The sequence below is a fragment of the Aegilops tauschii genome, unplaced genomic scaffold (genome assembly GCF_002575655.3).
Source record: "Aegilops tauschii subsp. strangulata cultivar AL8/78 unplaced genomic scaffold, Aet v6.0 ptg000323l_obj, whole genome shotgun sequence".
Lineage (NCBI taxonomy): Eukaryota > Viridiplantae > Streptophyta > Magnoliopsida > Poales > Poaceae > Aegilops > Aegilops tauschii.
Window position 1 is genome coordinate 1 of NW_027332576.1, and position 12587 is coordinate 12587.

At 51.0% G+C, this 12587-nt stretch overlaps 30 non-coding genes across 30 annotated transcripts; all 30 read right to left on the minus strand.

The window, feature by feature from the left end:
- Positions 1-250: 250 nt before the first annotated feature.
- LOC141028861 (5S ribosomal RNA) lies at positions 251-369 on the minus strand. The gene has a single exon (XR_012191058.1). It is a non-coding gene; the product is annotated as a 5S ribosomal RNA (ribosomal RNA).
- Positions 370-671: 302 nt separating this feature from the next.
- Positions 672-790, minus strand: LOC141028917 (5S ribosomal RNA). The gene has a single exon (XR_012191114.1). It is a non-coding gene; the product is annotated as a 5S ribosomal RNA (ribosomal RNA).
- A 302-nt stretch (positions 791-1092) lies between these two features.
- On the minus strand, positions 1093-1211 carry LOC141028928 (5S ribosomal RNA). The gene has a single exon (XR_012191125.1). It is a non-coding gene; the product is annotated as a 5S ribosomal RNA (ribosomal RNA).
- Positions 1212-1513: 302 nt separating this feature from the next.
- LOC141028939 (5S ribosomal RNA) lies at positions 1514-1632 on the minus strand. The gene has a single exon (XR_012191136.1). It is a non-coding gene; the product is annotated as a 5S ribosomal RNA (ribosomal RNA).
- Positions 1633-1934: 302 nt separating this feature from the next.
- LOC141028950 (5S ribosomal RNA) lies at positions 1935-2053 on the minus strand. Its single transcript, XR_012191147.1, has one exon. It is a non-coding gene; the product is annotated as a 5S ribosomal RNA (ribosomal RNA).
- A 302-nt stretch (positions 2054-2355) lies between these two features.
- LOC141028867 (5S ribosomal RNA) lies at positions 2356-2474 on the minus strand. The gene has a single exon (XR_012191064.1). It is a non-coding gene; the product is annotated as a 5S ribosomal RNA (ribosomal RNA).
- Positions 2475-2776: 302 nt separating this feature from the next.
- LOC141028878 (5S ribosomal RNA) lies at positions 2777-2895 on the minus strand. The gene has a single exon (XR_012191075.1). It is a non-coding gene; the product is annotated as a 5S ribosomal RNA (ribosomal RNA).
- Positions 2896-3197: 302 nt separating this feature from the next.
- LOC141028889 (5S ribosomal RNA) lies at positions 3198-3316 on the minus strand. The gene has a single exon (XR_012191086.1). It is a non-coding gene; the product is annotated as a 5S ribosomal RNA (ribosomal RNA).
- A 302-nt stretch (positions 3317-3618) lies between these two features.
- On the minus strand, positions 3619-3737 carry LOC141028900 (5S ribosomal RNA). Its single transcript, XR_012191097.1, has one exon. It is a non-coding gene; the product is annotated as a 5S ribosomal RNA (ribosomal RNA).
- A 302-nt stretch (positions 3738-4039) lies between these two features.
- LOC141028911 (5S ribosomal RNA) lies at positions 4040-4158 on the minus strand. Its single transcript, XR_012191108.1, has one exon. It is a non-coding gene; the product is annotated as a 5S ribosomal RNA (ribosomal RNA).
- Positions 4159-4460: 302 nt separating this feature from the next.
- On the minus strand, positions 4461-4579 carry LOC141028912 (5S ribosomal RNA). The gene has a single exon (XR_012191109.1). It is a non-coding gene; the product is annotated as a 5S ribosomal RNA (ribosomal RNA).
- Positions 4580-4881: 302 nt separating this feature from the next.
- On the minus strand, positions 4882-5000 carry LOC141028913 (5S ribosomal RNA). Its single transcript, XR_012191110.1, has one exon. It is a non-coding gene; the product is annotated as a 5S ribosomal RNA (ribosomal RNA).
- Positions 5001-5302: 302 nt separating this feature from the next.
- Positions 5303-5421, minus strand: LOC141028914 (5S ribosomal RNA). The gene has a single exon (XR_012191111.1). It is a non-coding gene; the product is annotated as a 5S ribosomal RNA (ribosomal RNA).
- A 302-nt stretch (positions 5422-5723) lies between these two features.
- LOC141028915 (5S ribosomal RNA) lies at positions 5724-5842 on the minus strand. The gene has a single exon (XR_012191112.1). It is a non-coding gene; the product is annotated as a 5S ribosomal RNA (ribosomal RNA).
- Positions 5843-6144: 302 nt separating this feature from the next.
- LOC141028916 (5S ribosomal RNA) lies at positions 6145-6263 on the minus strand. Its single transcript, XR_012191113.1, has one exon. It is a non-coding gene; the product is annotated as a 5S ribosomal RNA (ribosomal RNA).
- Positions 6264-6565: 302 nt separating this feature from the next.
- On the minus strand, positions 6566-6684 carry LOC141028918 (5S ribosomal RNA). The gene has a single exon (XR_012191115.1). It is a non-coding gene; the product is annotated as a 5S ribosomal RNA (ribosomal RNA).
- Positions 6685-6986: 302 nt separating this feature from the next.
- On the minus strand, positions 6987-7105 carry LOC141028919 (5S ribosomal RNA). The gene has a single exon (XR_012191116.1). It is a non-coding gene; the product is annotated as a 5S ribosomal RNA (ribosomal RNA).
- A 302-nt stretch (positions 7106-7407) lies between these two features.
- On the minus strand, positions 7408-7526 carry LOC141028920 (5S ribosomal RNA). The gene has a single exon (XR_012191117.1). It is a non-coding gene; the product is annotated as a 5S ribosomal RNA (ribosomal RNA).
- Positions 7527-7828: 302 nt separating this feature from the next.
- LOC141028921 (5S ribosomal RNA) lies at positions 7829-7947 on the minus strand. The gene has a single exon (XR_012191118.1). It is a non-coding gene; the product is annotated as a 5S ribosomal RNA (ribosomal RNA).
- Positions 7948-8249: 302 nt separating this feature from the next.
- On the minus strand, positions 8250-8368 carry LOC141028922 (5S ribosomal RNA). The gene has a single exon (XR_012191119.1). It is a non-coding gene; the product is annotated as a 5S ribosomal RNA (ribosomal RNA).
- A 302-nt stretch (positions 8369-8670) lies between these two features.
- LOC141028923 (5S ribosomal RNA) lies at positions 8671-8789 on the minus strand. Its single transcript, XR_012191120.1, has one exon. It is a non-coding gene; the product is annotated as a 5S ribosomal RNA (ribosomal RNA).
- A 302-nt stretch (positions 8790-9091) lies between these two features.
- Positions 9092-9210, minus strand: LOC141028924 (5S ribosomal RNA). The gene has a single exon (XR_012191121.1). It is a non-coding gene; the product is annotated as a 5S ribosomal RNA (ribosomal RNA).
- A 302-nt stretch (positions 9211-9512) lies between these two features.
- Positions 9513-9631, minus strand: LOC141028925 (5S ribosomal RNA). Its single transcript, XR_012191122.1, has one exon. It is a non-coding gene; the product is annotated as a 5S ribosomal RNA (ribosomal RNA).
- A 302-nt stretch (positions 9632-9933) lies between these two features.
- LOC141028926 (5S ribosomal RNA) lies at positions 9934-10052 on the minus strand. Its single transcript, XR_012191123.1, has one exon. It is a non-coding gene; the product is annotated as a 5S ribosomal RNA (ribosomal RNA).
- A 302-nt stretch (positions 10053-10354) lies between these two features.
- LOC141028927 (5S ribosomal RNA) lies at positions 10355-10473 on the minus strand. Its single transcript, XR_012191124.1, has one exon. It is a non-coding gene; the product is annotated as a 5S ribosomal RNA (ribosomal RNA).
- A 302-nt stretch (positions 10474-10775) lies between these two features.
- Positions 10776-10894, minus strand: LOC141028929 (5S ribosomal RNA). Its single transcript, XR_012191126.1, has one exon. It is a non-coding gene; the product is annotated as a 5S ribosomal RNA (ribosomal RNA).
- A 302-nt stretch (positions 10895-11196) lies between these two features.
- LOC141028930 (5S ribosomal RNA) lies at positions 11197-11315 on the minus strand. The gene has a single exon (XR_012191127.1). It is a non-coding gene; the product is annotated as a 5S ribosomal RNA (ribosomal RNA).
- A 302-nt stretch (positions 11316-11617) lies between these two features.
- LOC141028931 (5S ribosomal RNA) lies at positions 11618-11736 on the minus strand. Its single transcript, XR_012191128.1, has one exon. It is a non-coding gene; the product is annotated as a 5S ribosomal RNA (ribosomal RNA).
- A 302-nt stretch (positions 11737-12038) lies between these two features.
- LOC141028932 (5S ribosomal RNA) lies at positions 12039-12157 on the minus strand. The gene has a single exon (XR_012191129.1). It is a non-coding gene; the product is annotated as a 5S ribosomal RNA (ribosomal RNA).
- Positions 12158-12459: 302 nt separating this feature from the next.
- On the minus strand, positions 12460-12578 carry LOC141028933 (5S ribosomal RNA). Its single transcript, XR_012191130.1, has one exon. It is a non-coding gene; the product is annotated as a 5S ribosomal RNA (ribosomal RNA).
- Positions 12579-12587: the final 9 nt, after the last annotated feature.

Genomic DNA, 12587 nt, shown 5'->3' on the forward strand with positions numbered 1-12587 from the left:
CACACACGATTGCACATTCCTTTGGCCGCTCCCGCTCAACTACGGAGACGAGTTTTACCACGGTTCAACCGCACCAGTGCCTATTTACCATGGTTTCGACCCCTTTCAGAACACGCTTGCCGCCGCTAGACGCGTGAATAATGAGCAGCGAGCTAAAACTTACCGTAAACGTGCAAAATAATAAAACGTGCTAAACATACGTCGCGCTCGTGCGTTTTGTTTTGCACGCGGTGCAAAACAAATTAAAAAGGGAATGCAACACGAGGACTTCCCAGGAGGTCACCCATCCTAGTACTACTCTCGCCCAAGCACGCTTAACTTCGGAGTTCTGATGGGATCCGGTGCTTTAGTGCTGGTATGATCGCATCCGACATGTTACCCCCGTCTTCGTCCCTTATGCTTGCCCCTCCCAGCTCCACTACACACACGATTGCACATTCCTTTGGCCGCTCCCGCTCAACTACGGAGACGAGTTTTACCACGGTTCAACCGCACCAGTGCCTATTTACCATGGTTTCGACCCCTTTCAGAACACGCTTGCCGCCGCTAGACGCGTGAATAATGAGCAGCGAGCTAAAACTTACCGTAAACGTGCAAAATAATAAAACGTGCTAAACATACGTCGCGCTCGTGCGTTTTGTTTTGCACGCGGTGCAAAACAAATTAAAAAGGGAATGCAACACGAGGACTTCCCAGGAGGTCACCCATCCTAGTACTACTCTCGCCCAAGCACGCTTAACTTCGGAGTTCTGATGGGATCCGGTGCTTTAGTGCTGGTATGATCGCATCCGACATGTTACCCCCGTCTTCGTCCCTTATGCTTGCCCCTCCCAGCTCCACTACACACACGATTGCACATTCCTTTGGCCGCTCCCGCTCAACTACGGAGACGAGTTTTACCACGGTTCAACCGCACCAGTGCCTATTTACCATGGTTTCGACCCCTTTCAGAACACGCTTGCCGCCGCTAGACGCGTGAATAATGAGCAGCGAGCTAAAACTTACCGTAAACGTGCAAAATAATAAAACGTGCTAAACATACGTCGCGCTCGTGCGTTTTGTTTTGCACGCGGTGCAAAACAAATTAAAAAGGGAATGCAACACGAGGACTTCCCAGGAGGTCACCCATCCTAGTACTACTCTCGCCCAAGCACGCTTAACTTCGGAGTTCTGATGGGATCCGGTGCTTTAGTGCTGGTATGATCGCATCCGACATGTTACCCCCGTCTTCGTCCCTTATGCTTGCCCCTCCCAGCTCCACTACACACACGATTGCACATTCCTTTGGCCGCTCCCGCTCAACTACGGAGACGAGTTTTACCACGGTTCAACCGCACCAGTGCCTATTTACCATGGTTTCGACCCCTTTCAGAACACGCTTGCCGCCGCTAGACGCGTGAATAATGAGCAGCGAGCTAAAACTTACCGTAAACGTGCAAAATAATAAAACGTGCTAAACATACGTCGCGCTCGTGCGTTTTGTTTTGCACGCGGTGCAAAACAAATTAAAAAGGGAATGCAACACGAGGACTTCCCAGGAGGTCACCCATCCTAGTACTACTCTCGCCCAAGCACGCTTAACTTCGGAGTTCTGATGGGATCCGGTGCTTTAGTGCTGGTATGATCGCATCCGACATGTTACCCCCGTCTTCGTCCCTTATGCTTGCCCCTCCCAGCTCCACTACACACACGATTGCACATTCCTTTGGCCGCTCCCGCTCAACTACGGAGACGAGTTTTACCACGGTTCAACCGCACCAGTGCCTATTTACCATGGTTTCGACCCCTTTCAGAACACGCTTGCCGCCGCTAGACGCGTGAATAATGAGCAGCGAGCTAAAACTTACCGTAAACGTGCAAAATAATAAAACGTGCTAAACATACGTCGCGCTCGTGCGTTTTGTTTTGCACGCGGTGCAAAACAAATTAAAAAGGGAATGCAACACGAGGACTTCCCAGGAGGTCACCCATCCTAGTACTACTCTCGCCCAAGCACGCTTAACTTCGGAGTTCTGATGGGATCCGGTGCTTTAGTGCTGGTATGATCGCATCCGACATGTTACCCCCGTCTTCGTCCCTTATGCTTGCCCCTCCCAGCTCCACTACACACACGATTGCACATTCCTTTGGCCGCTCCCGCTCAACTACGGAGACGAGTTTTACCACGGTTCAACCGCACCAGTGCCTATTTACCATGGTTTCGACCCCTTTCAGAACACGCTTGCCGCCGCTAGACGCGTGAATAATGAGCAGCGAGCTAAAACTTACCGTAAACGTGCAAAATAATAAAACGTGCTAAACATACGTCGCGCTCGTGCGTTTTGTTTTGCACGCGGTGCAAAACAAATTAAAAAGGGAATGCAACACGAGGACTTCCCAGGAGGTCACCCATCCTAGTACTACTCTCGCCCAAGCACGCTTAACTTCGGAGTTCTGATGGGATCCGGTGCTTTAGTGCTGGTATGATCGCATCCGACATGTTACCCCCGTCTTCGTCCCTTATGCTTGCCCCTCCCAGCTCCACTACACACACGATTGCACATTCCTTTGGCCGCTCCCGCTCAACTACGGAGACGAGTTTTACCACGGTTCAACCGCACCAGTGCCTATTTACCATGGTTTCGACCCCTTTCAGAACACGCTTGCCGCCGCTAGACGCGTGAATAATGAGCAGCGAGCTAAAACTTACCGTAAACGTGCAAAATAATAAAACGTGCTAAACATACGTCGCGCTCGTGCGTTTTGTTTTGCACGCGGTGCAAAACAAATTAAAAAGGGAATGCAACACGAGGACTTCCCAGGAGGTCACCCATCCTAGTACTACTCTCGCCCAAGCACGCTTAACTTCGGAGTTCTGATGGGATCCGGTGCTTTAGTGCTGGTATGATCGCATCCGACATGTTACCCCCGTCTTCGTCCCTTATGCTTGCCCCTCCCAGCTCCACTACACACACGATTGCACATTCCTTTGGCCGCTCCCGCTCAACTACGGAGACGAGTTTTACCACGGTTCAACCGCACCAGTGCCTATTTACCATGGTTTCGACCCCTTTCAGAACACGCTTGCCGCCGCTAGACGCGTGAATAATGAGCAGCGAGCTAAAACTTACCGTAAACGTGCAAAATAATAAAACGTGCTAAACATACGTCGCGCTCGTGCGTTTTGTTTTGCACGCGGTGCAAAACAAATTAAAAAGGGAATGCAACACGAGGACTTCCCAGGAGGTCACCCATCCTAGTACTACTCTCGCCCAAGCACGCTTAACTTCGGAGTTCTGATGGGATCCGGTGCTTTAGTGCTGGTATGATCGCATCCGACATGTTACCCCCGTCTTCGTCCCTTATGCTTGCCCCTCCCAGCTCCACTACACACACGATTGCACATTCCTTTGGCCGCTCCCGCTCAACTACGGAGACGAGTTTTACCACGGTTCAACCGCACCAGTGCCTATTTACCATGGTTTCGACCCCTTTCAGAACACGCTTGCCGCCGCTAGACGCGTGAATAATGAGCAGCGAGCTAAAACTTACCGTAAACGTGCAAAATAATAAAACGTGCTAAACATACGTCGCGCTCGTGCGTTTTGTTTTGCACGCGGTGCAAAACAAATTAAAAAGGGAATGCAACACGAGGACTTCCCAGGAGGTCACCCATCCTAGTACTACTCTCGCCCAAGCACGCTTAACTTCGGAGTTCTGATGGGATCCGGTGCTTTAGTGCTGGTATGATCGCATCCGACATGTTACCCCCGTCTTCGTCCCTTATGCTTGCCCCTCCCAGCTCCACTACACACACGATTGCACATTCCTTTGGCCGCTCCCGCTCAACTACGGAGACGAGTTTTACCACGGTTCAACCGCACCAGTGCCTATTTACCATGGTTTCGACCCCTTTCAGAACACGCTTGCCGCCGCTAGACGCGTGAATAATGAGCAGCGAGCTAAAACTTACCGTAAACGTGCAAAATAATAAAACGTGCTAAACATACGTCGCGCTCGTGCGTTTTGTTTTGCACGCGGTGCAAAACAAATTAAAAAGGGAATGCAACACGAGGACTTCCCAGGAGGTCACCCATCCTAGTACTACTCTCGCCCAAGCACGCTTAACTTCGGAGTTCTGATGGGATCCGGTGCTTTAGTGCTGGTATGATCGCATCCGACATGTTACCCCCGTCTTCGTCCCTTATGCTTGCCCCTCCCAGCTCCACTACACACACGATTGCACATTCCTTTGGCCGCTCCCGCTCAACTACGGAGACGAGTTTTACCACGGTTCAACCGCACCAGTGCCTATTTACCATGGTTTCGACCCCTTTCAGAACACGCTTGCCGCCGCTAGACGCGTGAATAATGAGCAGCGAGCTAAAACTTACCGTAAACGTGCAAAATAATAAAACGTGCTAAACATACGTCGCGCTCGTGCGTTTTGTTTTGCACGCGGTGCAAAACAAATTAAAAAGGGAATGCAACACGAGGACTTCCCAGGAGGTCACCCATCCTAGTACTACTCTCGCCCAAGCACGCTTAACTTCGGAGTTCTGATGGGATCCGGTGCTTTAGTGCTGGTATGATCGCATCCGACATGTTACCCCCGTCTTCGTCCCTTATGCTTGCCCCTCCCAGCTCCACTACACACACGATTGCACATTCCTTTGGCCGCTCCCGCTCAACTACGGAGACGAGTTTTACCACGGTTCAACCGCACCAGTGCCTATTTACCATGGTTTCGACCCCTTTCAGAACACGCTTGCCGCCGCTAGACGCGTGAATAATGAGCAGCGAGCTAAAACTTACCGTAAACGTGCAAAATAATAAAACGTGCTAAACATACGTCGCGCTCGTGCGTTTTGTTTTGCACGCGGTGCAAAACAAATTAAAAAGGGAATGCAACACGAGGACTTCCCAGGAGGTCACCCATCCTAGTACTACTCTCGCCCAAGCACGCTTAACTTCGGAGTTCTGATGGGATCCGGTGCTTTAGTGCTGGTATGATCGCATCCGACATGTTACCCCCGTCTTCGTCCCTTATGCTTGCCCCTCCCAGCTCCACTACACACACGATTGCACATTCCTTTGGCCGCTCCCGCTCAACTACGGAGACGAGTTTTACCACGGTTCAACCGCACCAGTGCCTATTTACCATGGTTTCGACCCCTTTCAGAACACGCTTGCCGCCGCTAGACGCGTGAATAATGAGCAGCGAGCTAAAACTTACCGTAAACGTGCAAAATAATAAAACGTGCTAAACATACGTCGCGCTCGTGCGTTTTGTTTTGCACGCGGTGCAAAACAAATTAAAAAGGGAATGCAACACGAGGACTTCCCAGGAGGTCACCCATCCTAGTACTACTCTCGCCCAAGCACGCTTAACTTCGGAGTTCTGATGGGATCCGGTGCTTTAGTGCTGGTATGATCGCATCCGACATGTTACCCCCGTCTTCGTCCCTTATGCTTGCCCCTCCCAGCTCCACTACACACACGATTGCACATTCCTTTGGCCGCTCCCGCTCAACTACGGAGACGAGTTTTACCACGGTTCAACCGCACCAGTGCCTATTTACCATGGTTTCGACCCCTTTCAGAACACGCTTGCCGCCGCTAGACGCGTGAATAATGAGCAGCGAGCTAAAACTTACCGTAAACGTGCAAAATAATAAAACGTGCTAAACATACGTCGCGCTCGTGCGTTTTGTTTTGCACGCGGTGCAAAACAAATTAAAAAGGGAATGCAACACGAGGACTTCCCAGGAGGTCACCCATCCTAGTACTACTCTCGCCCAAGCACGCTTAACTTCGGAGTTCTGATGGGATCCGGTGCTTTAGTGCTGGTATGATCGCATCCGACATGTTACCCCCGTCTTCGTCCCTTATGCTTGCCCCTCCCAGCTCCACTACACACACGATTGCACATTCCTTTGGCCGCTCCCGCTCAACTACGGAGACGAGTTTTACCACGGTTCAACCGCACCAGTGCCTATTTACCATGGTTTCGACCCCTTTCAGAACACGCTTGCCGCCGCTAGACGCGTGAATAATGAGCAGCGAGCTAAAACTTACCGTAAACGTGCAAAATAATAAAACGTGCTAAACATACGTCGCGCTCGTGCGTTTTGTTTTGCACGCGGTGCAAAACAAATTAAAAAGGGAATGCAACACGAGGACTTCCCAGGAGGTCACCCATCCTAGTACTACTCTCGCCCAAGCACGCTTAACTTCGGAGTTCTGATGGGATCCGGTGCTTTAGTGCTGGTATGATCGCATCCGACATGTTACCCCCGTCTTCGTCCCTTATGCTTGCCCCTCCCAGCTCCACTACACACACGATTGCACATTCCTTTGGCCGCTCCCGCTCAACTACGGAGACGAGTTTTACCACGGTTCAACCGCACCAGTGCCTATTTACCATGGTTTCGACCCCTTTCAGAACACGCTTGCCGCCGCTAGACGCGTGAATAATGAGCAGCGAGCTAAAACTTACCGTAAACGTGCAAAATAATAAAACGTGCTAAACATACGTCGCGCTCGTGCGTTTTGTTTTGCACGCGGTGCAAAACAAATTAAAAAGGGAATGCAACACGAGGACTTCCCAGGAGGTCACCCATCCTAGTACTACTCTCGCCCAAGCACGCTTAACTTCGGAGTTCTGATGGGATCCGGTGCTTTAGTGCTGGTATGATCGCATCCGACATGTTACCCCCGTCTTCGTCCCTTATGCTTGCCCCTCCCAGCTCCACTACACACACGATTGCACATTCCTTTGGCCGCTCCCGCTCAACTACGGAGACGAGTTTTACCACGGTTCAACCGCACCAGTGCCTATTTACCATGGTTTCGACCCCTTTCAGAACACGCTTGCCGCCGCTAGACGCGTGAATAATGAGCAGCGAGCTAAAACTTACCGTAAACGTGCAAAATAATAAAACGTGCTAAACATACGTCGCGCTCGTGCGTTTTGTTTTGCACGCGGTGCAAAACAAATTAAAAAGGGAATGCAACACGAGGACTTCCCAGGAGGTCACCCATCCTAGTACTACTCTCGCCCAAGCACGCTTAACTTCGGAGTTCTGATGGGATCCGGTGCTTTAGTGCTGGTATGATCGCATCCGACATGTTACCCCCGTCTTCGTCCCTTATGCTTGCCCCTCCCAGCTCCACTACACACACGATTGCACATTCCTTTGGCCGCTCCCGCTCAACTACGGAGACGAGTTTTACCACGGTTCAACCGCACCAGTGCCTATTTACCATGGTTTCGACCCCTTTCAGAACACGCTTGCCGCCGCTAGACGCGTGAATAATGAGCAGCGAGCTAAAACTTACCGTAAACGTGCAAAATAATAAAACGTGCTAAACATACGTCGCGCTCGTGCGTTTTGTTTTGCACGCGGTGCAAAACAAATTAAAAAGGGAATGCAACACGAGGACTTCCCAGGAGGTCACCCATCCTAGTACTACTCTCGCCCAAGCACGCTTAACTTCGGAGTTCTGATGGGATCCGGTGCTTTAGTGCTGGTATGATCGCATCCGACATGTTACCCCCGTCTTCGTCCCTTATGCTTGCCCCTCCCAGCTCCACTACACACACGATTGCACATTCCTTTGGCCGCTCCCGCTCAACTACGGAGACGAGTTTTACCACGGTTCAACCGCACCAGTGCCTATTTACCATGGTTTCGACCCCTTTCAGAACACGCTTGCCGCCGCTAGACGCGTGAATAATGAGCAGCGAGCTAAAACTTACCGTAAACGTGCAAAATAATAAAACGTGCTAAACATACGTCGCGCTCGTGCGTTTTGTTTTGCACGCGGTGCAAAACAAATTAAAAAGGGAATGCAACACGAGGACTTCCCAGGAGGTCACCCATCCTAGTACTACTCTCGCCCAAGCACGCTTAACTTCGGAGTTCTGATGGGATCCGGTGCTTTAGTGCTGGTATGATCGCATCCGACATGTTACCCCCGTCTTCGTCCCTTATGCTTGCCCCTCCCAGCTCCACTACACACACGATTGCACATTCCTTTGGCCGCTCCCGCTCAACTACGGAGACGAGTTTTACCACGGTTCAACCGCACCAGTGCCTATTTACCATGGTTTCGACCCCTTTCAGAACACGCTTGCCGCCGCTAGACGCGTGAATAATGAGCAGCGAGCTAAAACTTACCGTAAACGTGCAAAATAATAAAACGTGCTAAACATACGTCGCGCTCGTGCGTTTTGTTTTGCACGCGGTGCAAAACAAATTAAAAAGGGAATGCAACACGAGGACTTCCCAGGAGGTCACCCATCCTAGTACTACTCTCGCCCAAGCACGCTTAACTTCGGAGTTCTGATGGGATCCGGTGCTTTAGTGCTGGTATGATCGCATCCGACATGTTACCCCCGTCTTCGTCCCTTATGCTTGCCCCTCCCAGCTCCACTACACACACGATTGCACATTCCTTTGGCCGCTCCCGCTCAACTACGGAGACGAGTTTTACCACGGTTCAACCGCACCAGTGCCTATTTACCATGGTTTCGACCCCTTTCAGAACACGCTTGCCGCCGCTAGACGCGTGAATAATGAGCAGCGAGCTAAAACTTACCGTAAACGTGCAAAATAATAAAACGTGCTAAACATACGTCGCGCTCGTGCGTTTTGTTTTGCACGCGGTGCAAAACAAATTAAAAAGGGAATGCAACACGAGGACTTCCCAGGAGGTCACCCATCCTAGTACTACTCTCGCCCAAGCACGCTTAACTTCGGAGTTCTGATGGGATCCGGTGCTTTAGTGCTGGTATGATCGCATCCGACATGTTACCCCCGTCTTCGTCCCTTATGCTTGCCCCTCCCAGCTCCACTACACACACGATTGCACATTCCTTTGGCCGCTCCCGCTCAACTACGGAGACGAGTTTTACCACGGTTCAACCGCACCAGTGCCTATTTACCATGGTTTCGACCCCTTTCAGAACACGCTTGCCGCCGCTAGACGCGTGAATAATGAGCAGCGAGCTAAAACTTACCGTAAACGTGCAAAATAATAAAACGTGCTAAACATACGTCGCGCTCGTGCGTTTTGTTTTGCACGCGGTGCAAAACAAATTAAAAAGGGAATGCAACACGAGGACTTCCCAGGAGGTCACCCATCCTAGTACTACTCTCGCCCAAGCACGCTTAACTTCGGAGTTCTGATGGGATCCGGTGCTTTAGTGCTGGTATGATCGCATCCGACATGTTACCCCCGTCTTCGTCCCTTATGCTTGCCCCTCCCAGCTCCACTACACACACGATTGCACATTCCTTTGGCCGCTCCCGCTCAACTACGGAGACGAGTTTTACCACGGTTCAACCGCACCAGTGCCTATTTACCATGGTTTCGACCCCTTTCAGAACACGCTTGCCGCCGCTAGACGCGTGAATAATGAGCAGCGAGCTAAAACTTACCGTAAACGTGCAAAATAATAAAACGTGCTAAACATACGTCGCGCTCGTGCGTTTTGTTTTGCACGCGGTGCAAAACAAATTAAAAAGGGAATGCAACACGAGGACTTCCCAGGAGGTCACCCATCCTAGTACTACTCTCGCCCAAGCACGCTTAACTTCGGAGTTCTGATGGGATCCGGTGCTTTAGTGCTGGTATGATCGCATCCGACATGTTACCCCCGTCTTCGTCCCTTATGCTTGCCCCTCCCAGCTCCACTACACACACGATTGCACATTCCTTTGGCCGCTCCCGCTCAACTACGGAGACGAGTTTTACCACGGTTCAACCGCACCAGTGCCTATTTACCATGGTTTCGACCCCTTTCAGAACACGCTTGCCGCCGCTAGACGCGTGAATAATGAGCAGCGAGCTAAAACTTACCGTAAACGTGCAAAATAATAAAACGTGCTAAACATACGTCGCGCTCGTGCGTTTTGTTTTGCACGCGGTGCAAAACAAATTAAAAAGGGAATGCAACACGAGGACTTCCCAGGAGGTCACCCATCCTAGTACTACTCTCGCCCAAGCACGCTTAACTTCGGAGTTCTGATGGGATCCGGTGCTTTAGTGCTGGTATGATCGCATCCGACATGTTACCCCCGTCTTCGTCCCTTATGCTTGCCCCTCCCAGCTCCACTACACACACGATTGCACATTCCTTTGGCCGCTCCCGCTCAACTACGGAGACGAGTTTTACCACGGTTCAACCGCACCAGTGCCTATTTACCATGGTTTCGACCCCTTTCAGAACACGCTTGCCGCCGCTAGACGCGTGAATAATGAGCAGCGAGCTAAAACTTACCGTAAACGTGCAAAATAATAAAACGTGCTAAACATACGTCGCGCTCGTGCGTTTTGTTTTGCACGCGGTGCAAAACAAATTAAAAAGGGAATGCAACACGAGGACTTCCCAGGAGGTCACCCATCCTAGTACTACTCTCGCCCAAGCACGCTTAACTTCGGAGTTCTGATGGGATCCGGTGCTTTAGTGCTGGTATGATCGCATCCGACATGTTACCCCCGTCTTCGTCCCTTATGCTTGCCCCTCCCAGCTCCACTACACACACGATTGCACATTCCTTTGGCCGCTCCCGCTCAACTACGGAGACGAGTTTTACCACGGTTCAACCGCACCAGTGCCTATTTACCATGGTTTCGACCCCTTTCAGAACACGCTTGCCGCCGCTAGACGCGTGAATAATGAGCAGCGAGCTAAAACTTACCGTAAACGTGCAAAATAATAAAACGTGCTAAACATACGTCGCGCTCGTGCGTTTTGTTTTGCACGCGGTGCAAAACAAATTAAAAAGGGAATGCAACACGAGGACTTCCCAGGAGGTCACCCATCCTAGTACTACTCTCGCCCAAGCACGCTTAACTTCGGAGTTCTGATGGGATCCGGTGCTTTAGTGCTGGTATGATCGCATCCGACATGTTACCCCCGTCTTCGTCCCTTATGCTTGCCCCTCCCAGCTCCACTACACACACGATTGCACATTCCTTTGGCCGCTCCCGCTCAACTACGGAGACGAGTTTTACCACGGTTCAACCGCACCAGTGCCTATTTACCATGGTTTCGACCCCTTTCAGAACACGCTTGCCGCCGCTAGACGCGTGAATAATGAGCAGCGAGCTAAAACTTACCGTAAACGTGCAAAATAATAAAACGTGCTAAACATACGTCGCGCTCGTGCGTTTTGTTTTGCACGCGGTGCAAAACAAATTAAAAAGGGAATGCAACACGAGGACTTCCCAGGAGGTCACCCATCCTAGTACTACTCTCGCCCAAGCACGCTTAACTTCGGAGTTCTGATGGGATCCGGTGCTTTAGTGCTGGTATGATCGCATCCGACATGTTACCCCCGTCTTCGTCCCTTATGCTTGCCCCTCCCAGCTCCACTACACACACGATTGCACATTCCTTTGGCCGCTCCCGCTCAACTACGGAGACGAGTTTTACCACGGTTCAACCGCACCAGTGCCTATTTACCATGGTTTCGACCCCTTTCAGAACACGCTTGCCGCCGCTAGACGCGTGAATAATGAGCAGCGAGCTAAAACTTACCGTAAACGTGCAAAATAATAAAACGTGCTAAACATACGTCGCGCTCGTGCGTTTTGTTTTGCACGCGGTGCAAAACAAATTAAAAAGGGAATGCAACACGAGGACTTCCCAGGAGGTCACCCATCCTAGTACTACTCTCGCCCAAGCACGCTTAACTTCGGAGTTCTGATGGGATCCGGTGCTTTAGTGCTGGTATGATCGCATCCGACATGTTACCCCCGTCTTCGTCCCTTATGCTTGCCCCTCCCAGCTCCACTACACACACGATTGCACATTCCTTTGGCCGCTCCCGCTCAACTACGGAGACGAGTTTTACCACGGTTCAACCGCACCAGTGCCTATTTACCATGGTTTCGACCCCTTTCAGAACACGCTTGCCGCCGCTAGACGCGTGAATAATGAGCAGCGAGCTAAAACTTACCGTAAACGTGCGAAATAATAAAACGTGCTAAACATACGTCGCGCTCGTGCGTTTTGTTTTGCACGCGGTGCAAAACAAATTAAAAAGGGAATGCAACACGAGGACTTCCCAGGAGGTCACCCATCCTAGTACTACTCTCGCCCAAGCACGCTTAACTTCGGAGTTCTGATGGGATCCGGTGCTTTAGTGCTGGTATGATCGCATCCGACATGTTACCCCCGTCTTCGTCCCTTATGCTTGCCCCTCCCAGCTCCACTACACACACGATTGCACATTCCTTTGGCCGCTCCCGCTCAACTACGGAGACGAGTTTTACCACGGTTCAACCGCACCAGTGCCTATTTACCATGGTTTCGACCCCTTTCAGAACACGCTTGCCGCCGCTAGACGCGTGAATAATGAGCAGCGAGCTAAAACTTACCGTAAACGTGCAAAATAATAAAACGTGCTAAACATACGTCGCGCTCGTGCGTTTTGTTTTGCACGCGGTGCAAAACAAATTAAAAAGGGAATGCAACACGAGGACTTCCCAGGAGGTCACCCATCCTAGTACTACTCTCGCCCAAGCACGCTTAACTTCGGAGTTCTGATGGGATCCGGTGCTTTAGTGCTGGTATGATCGCATCCGACATGTTA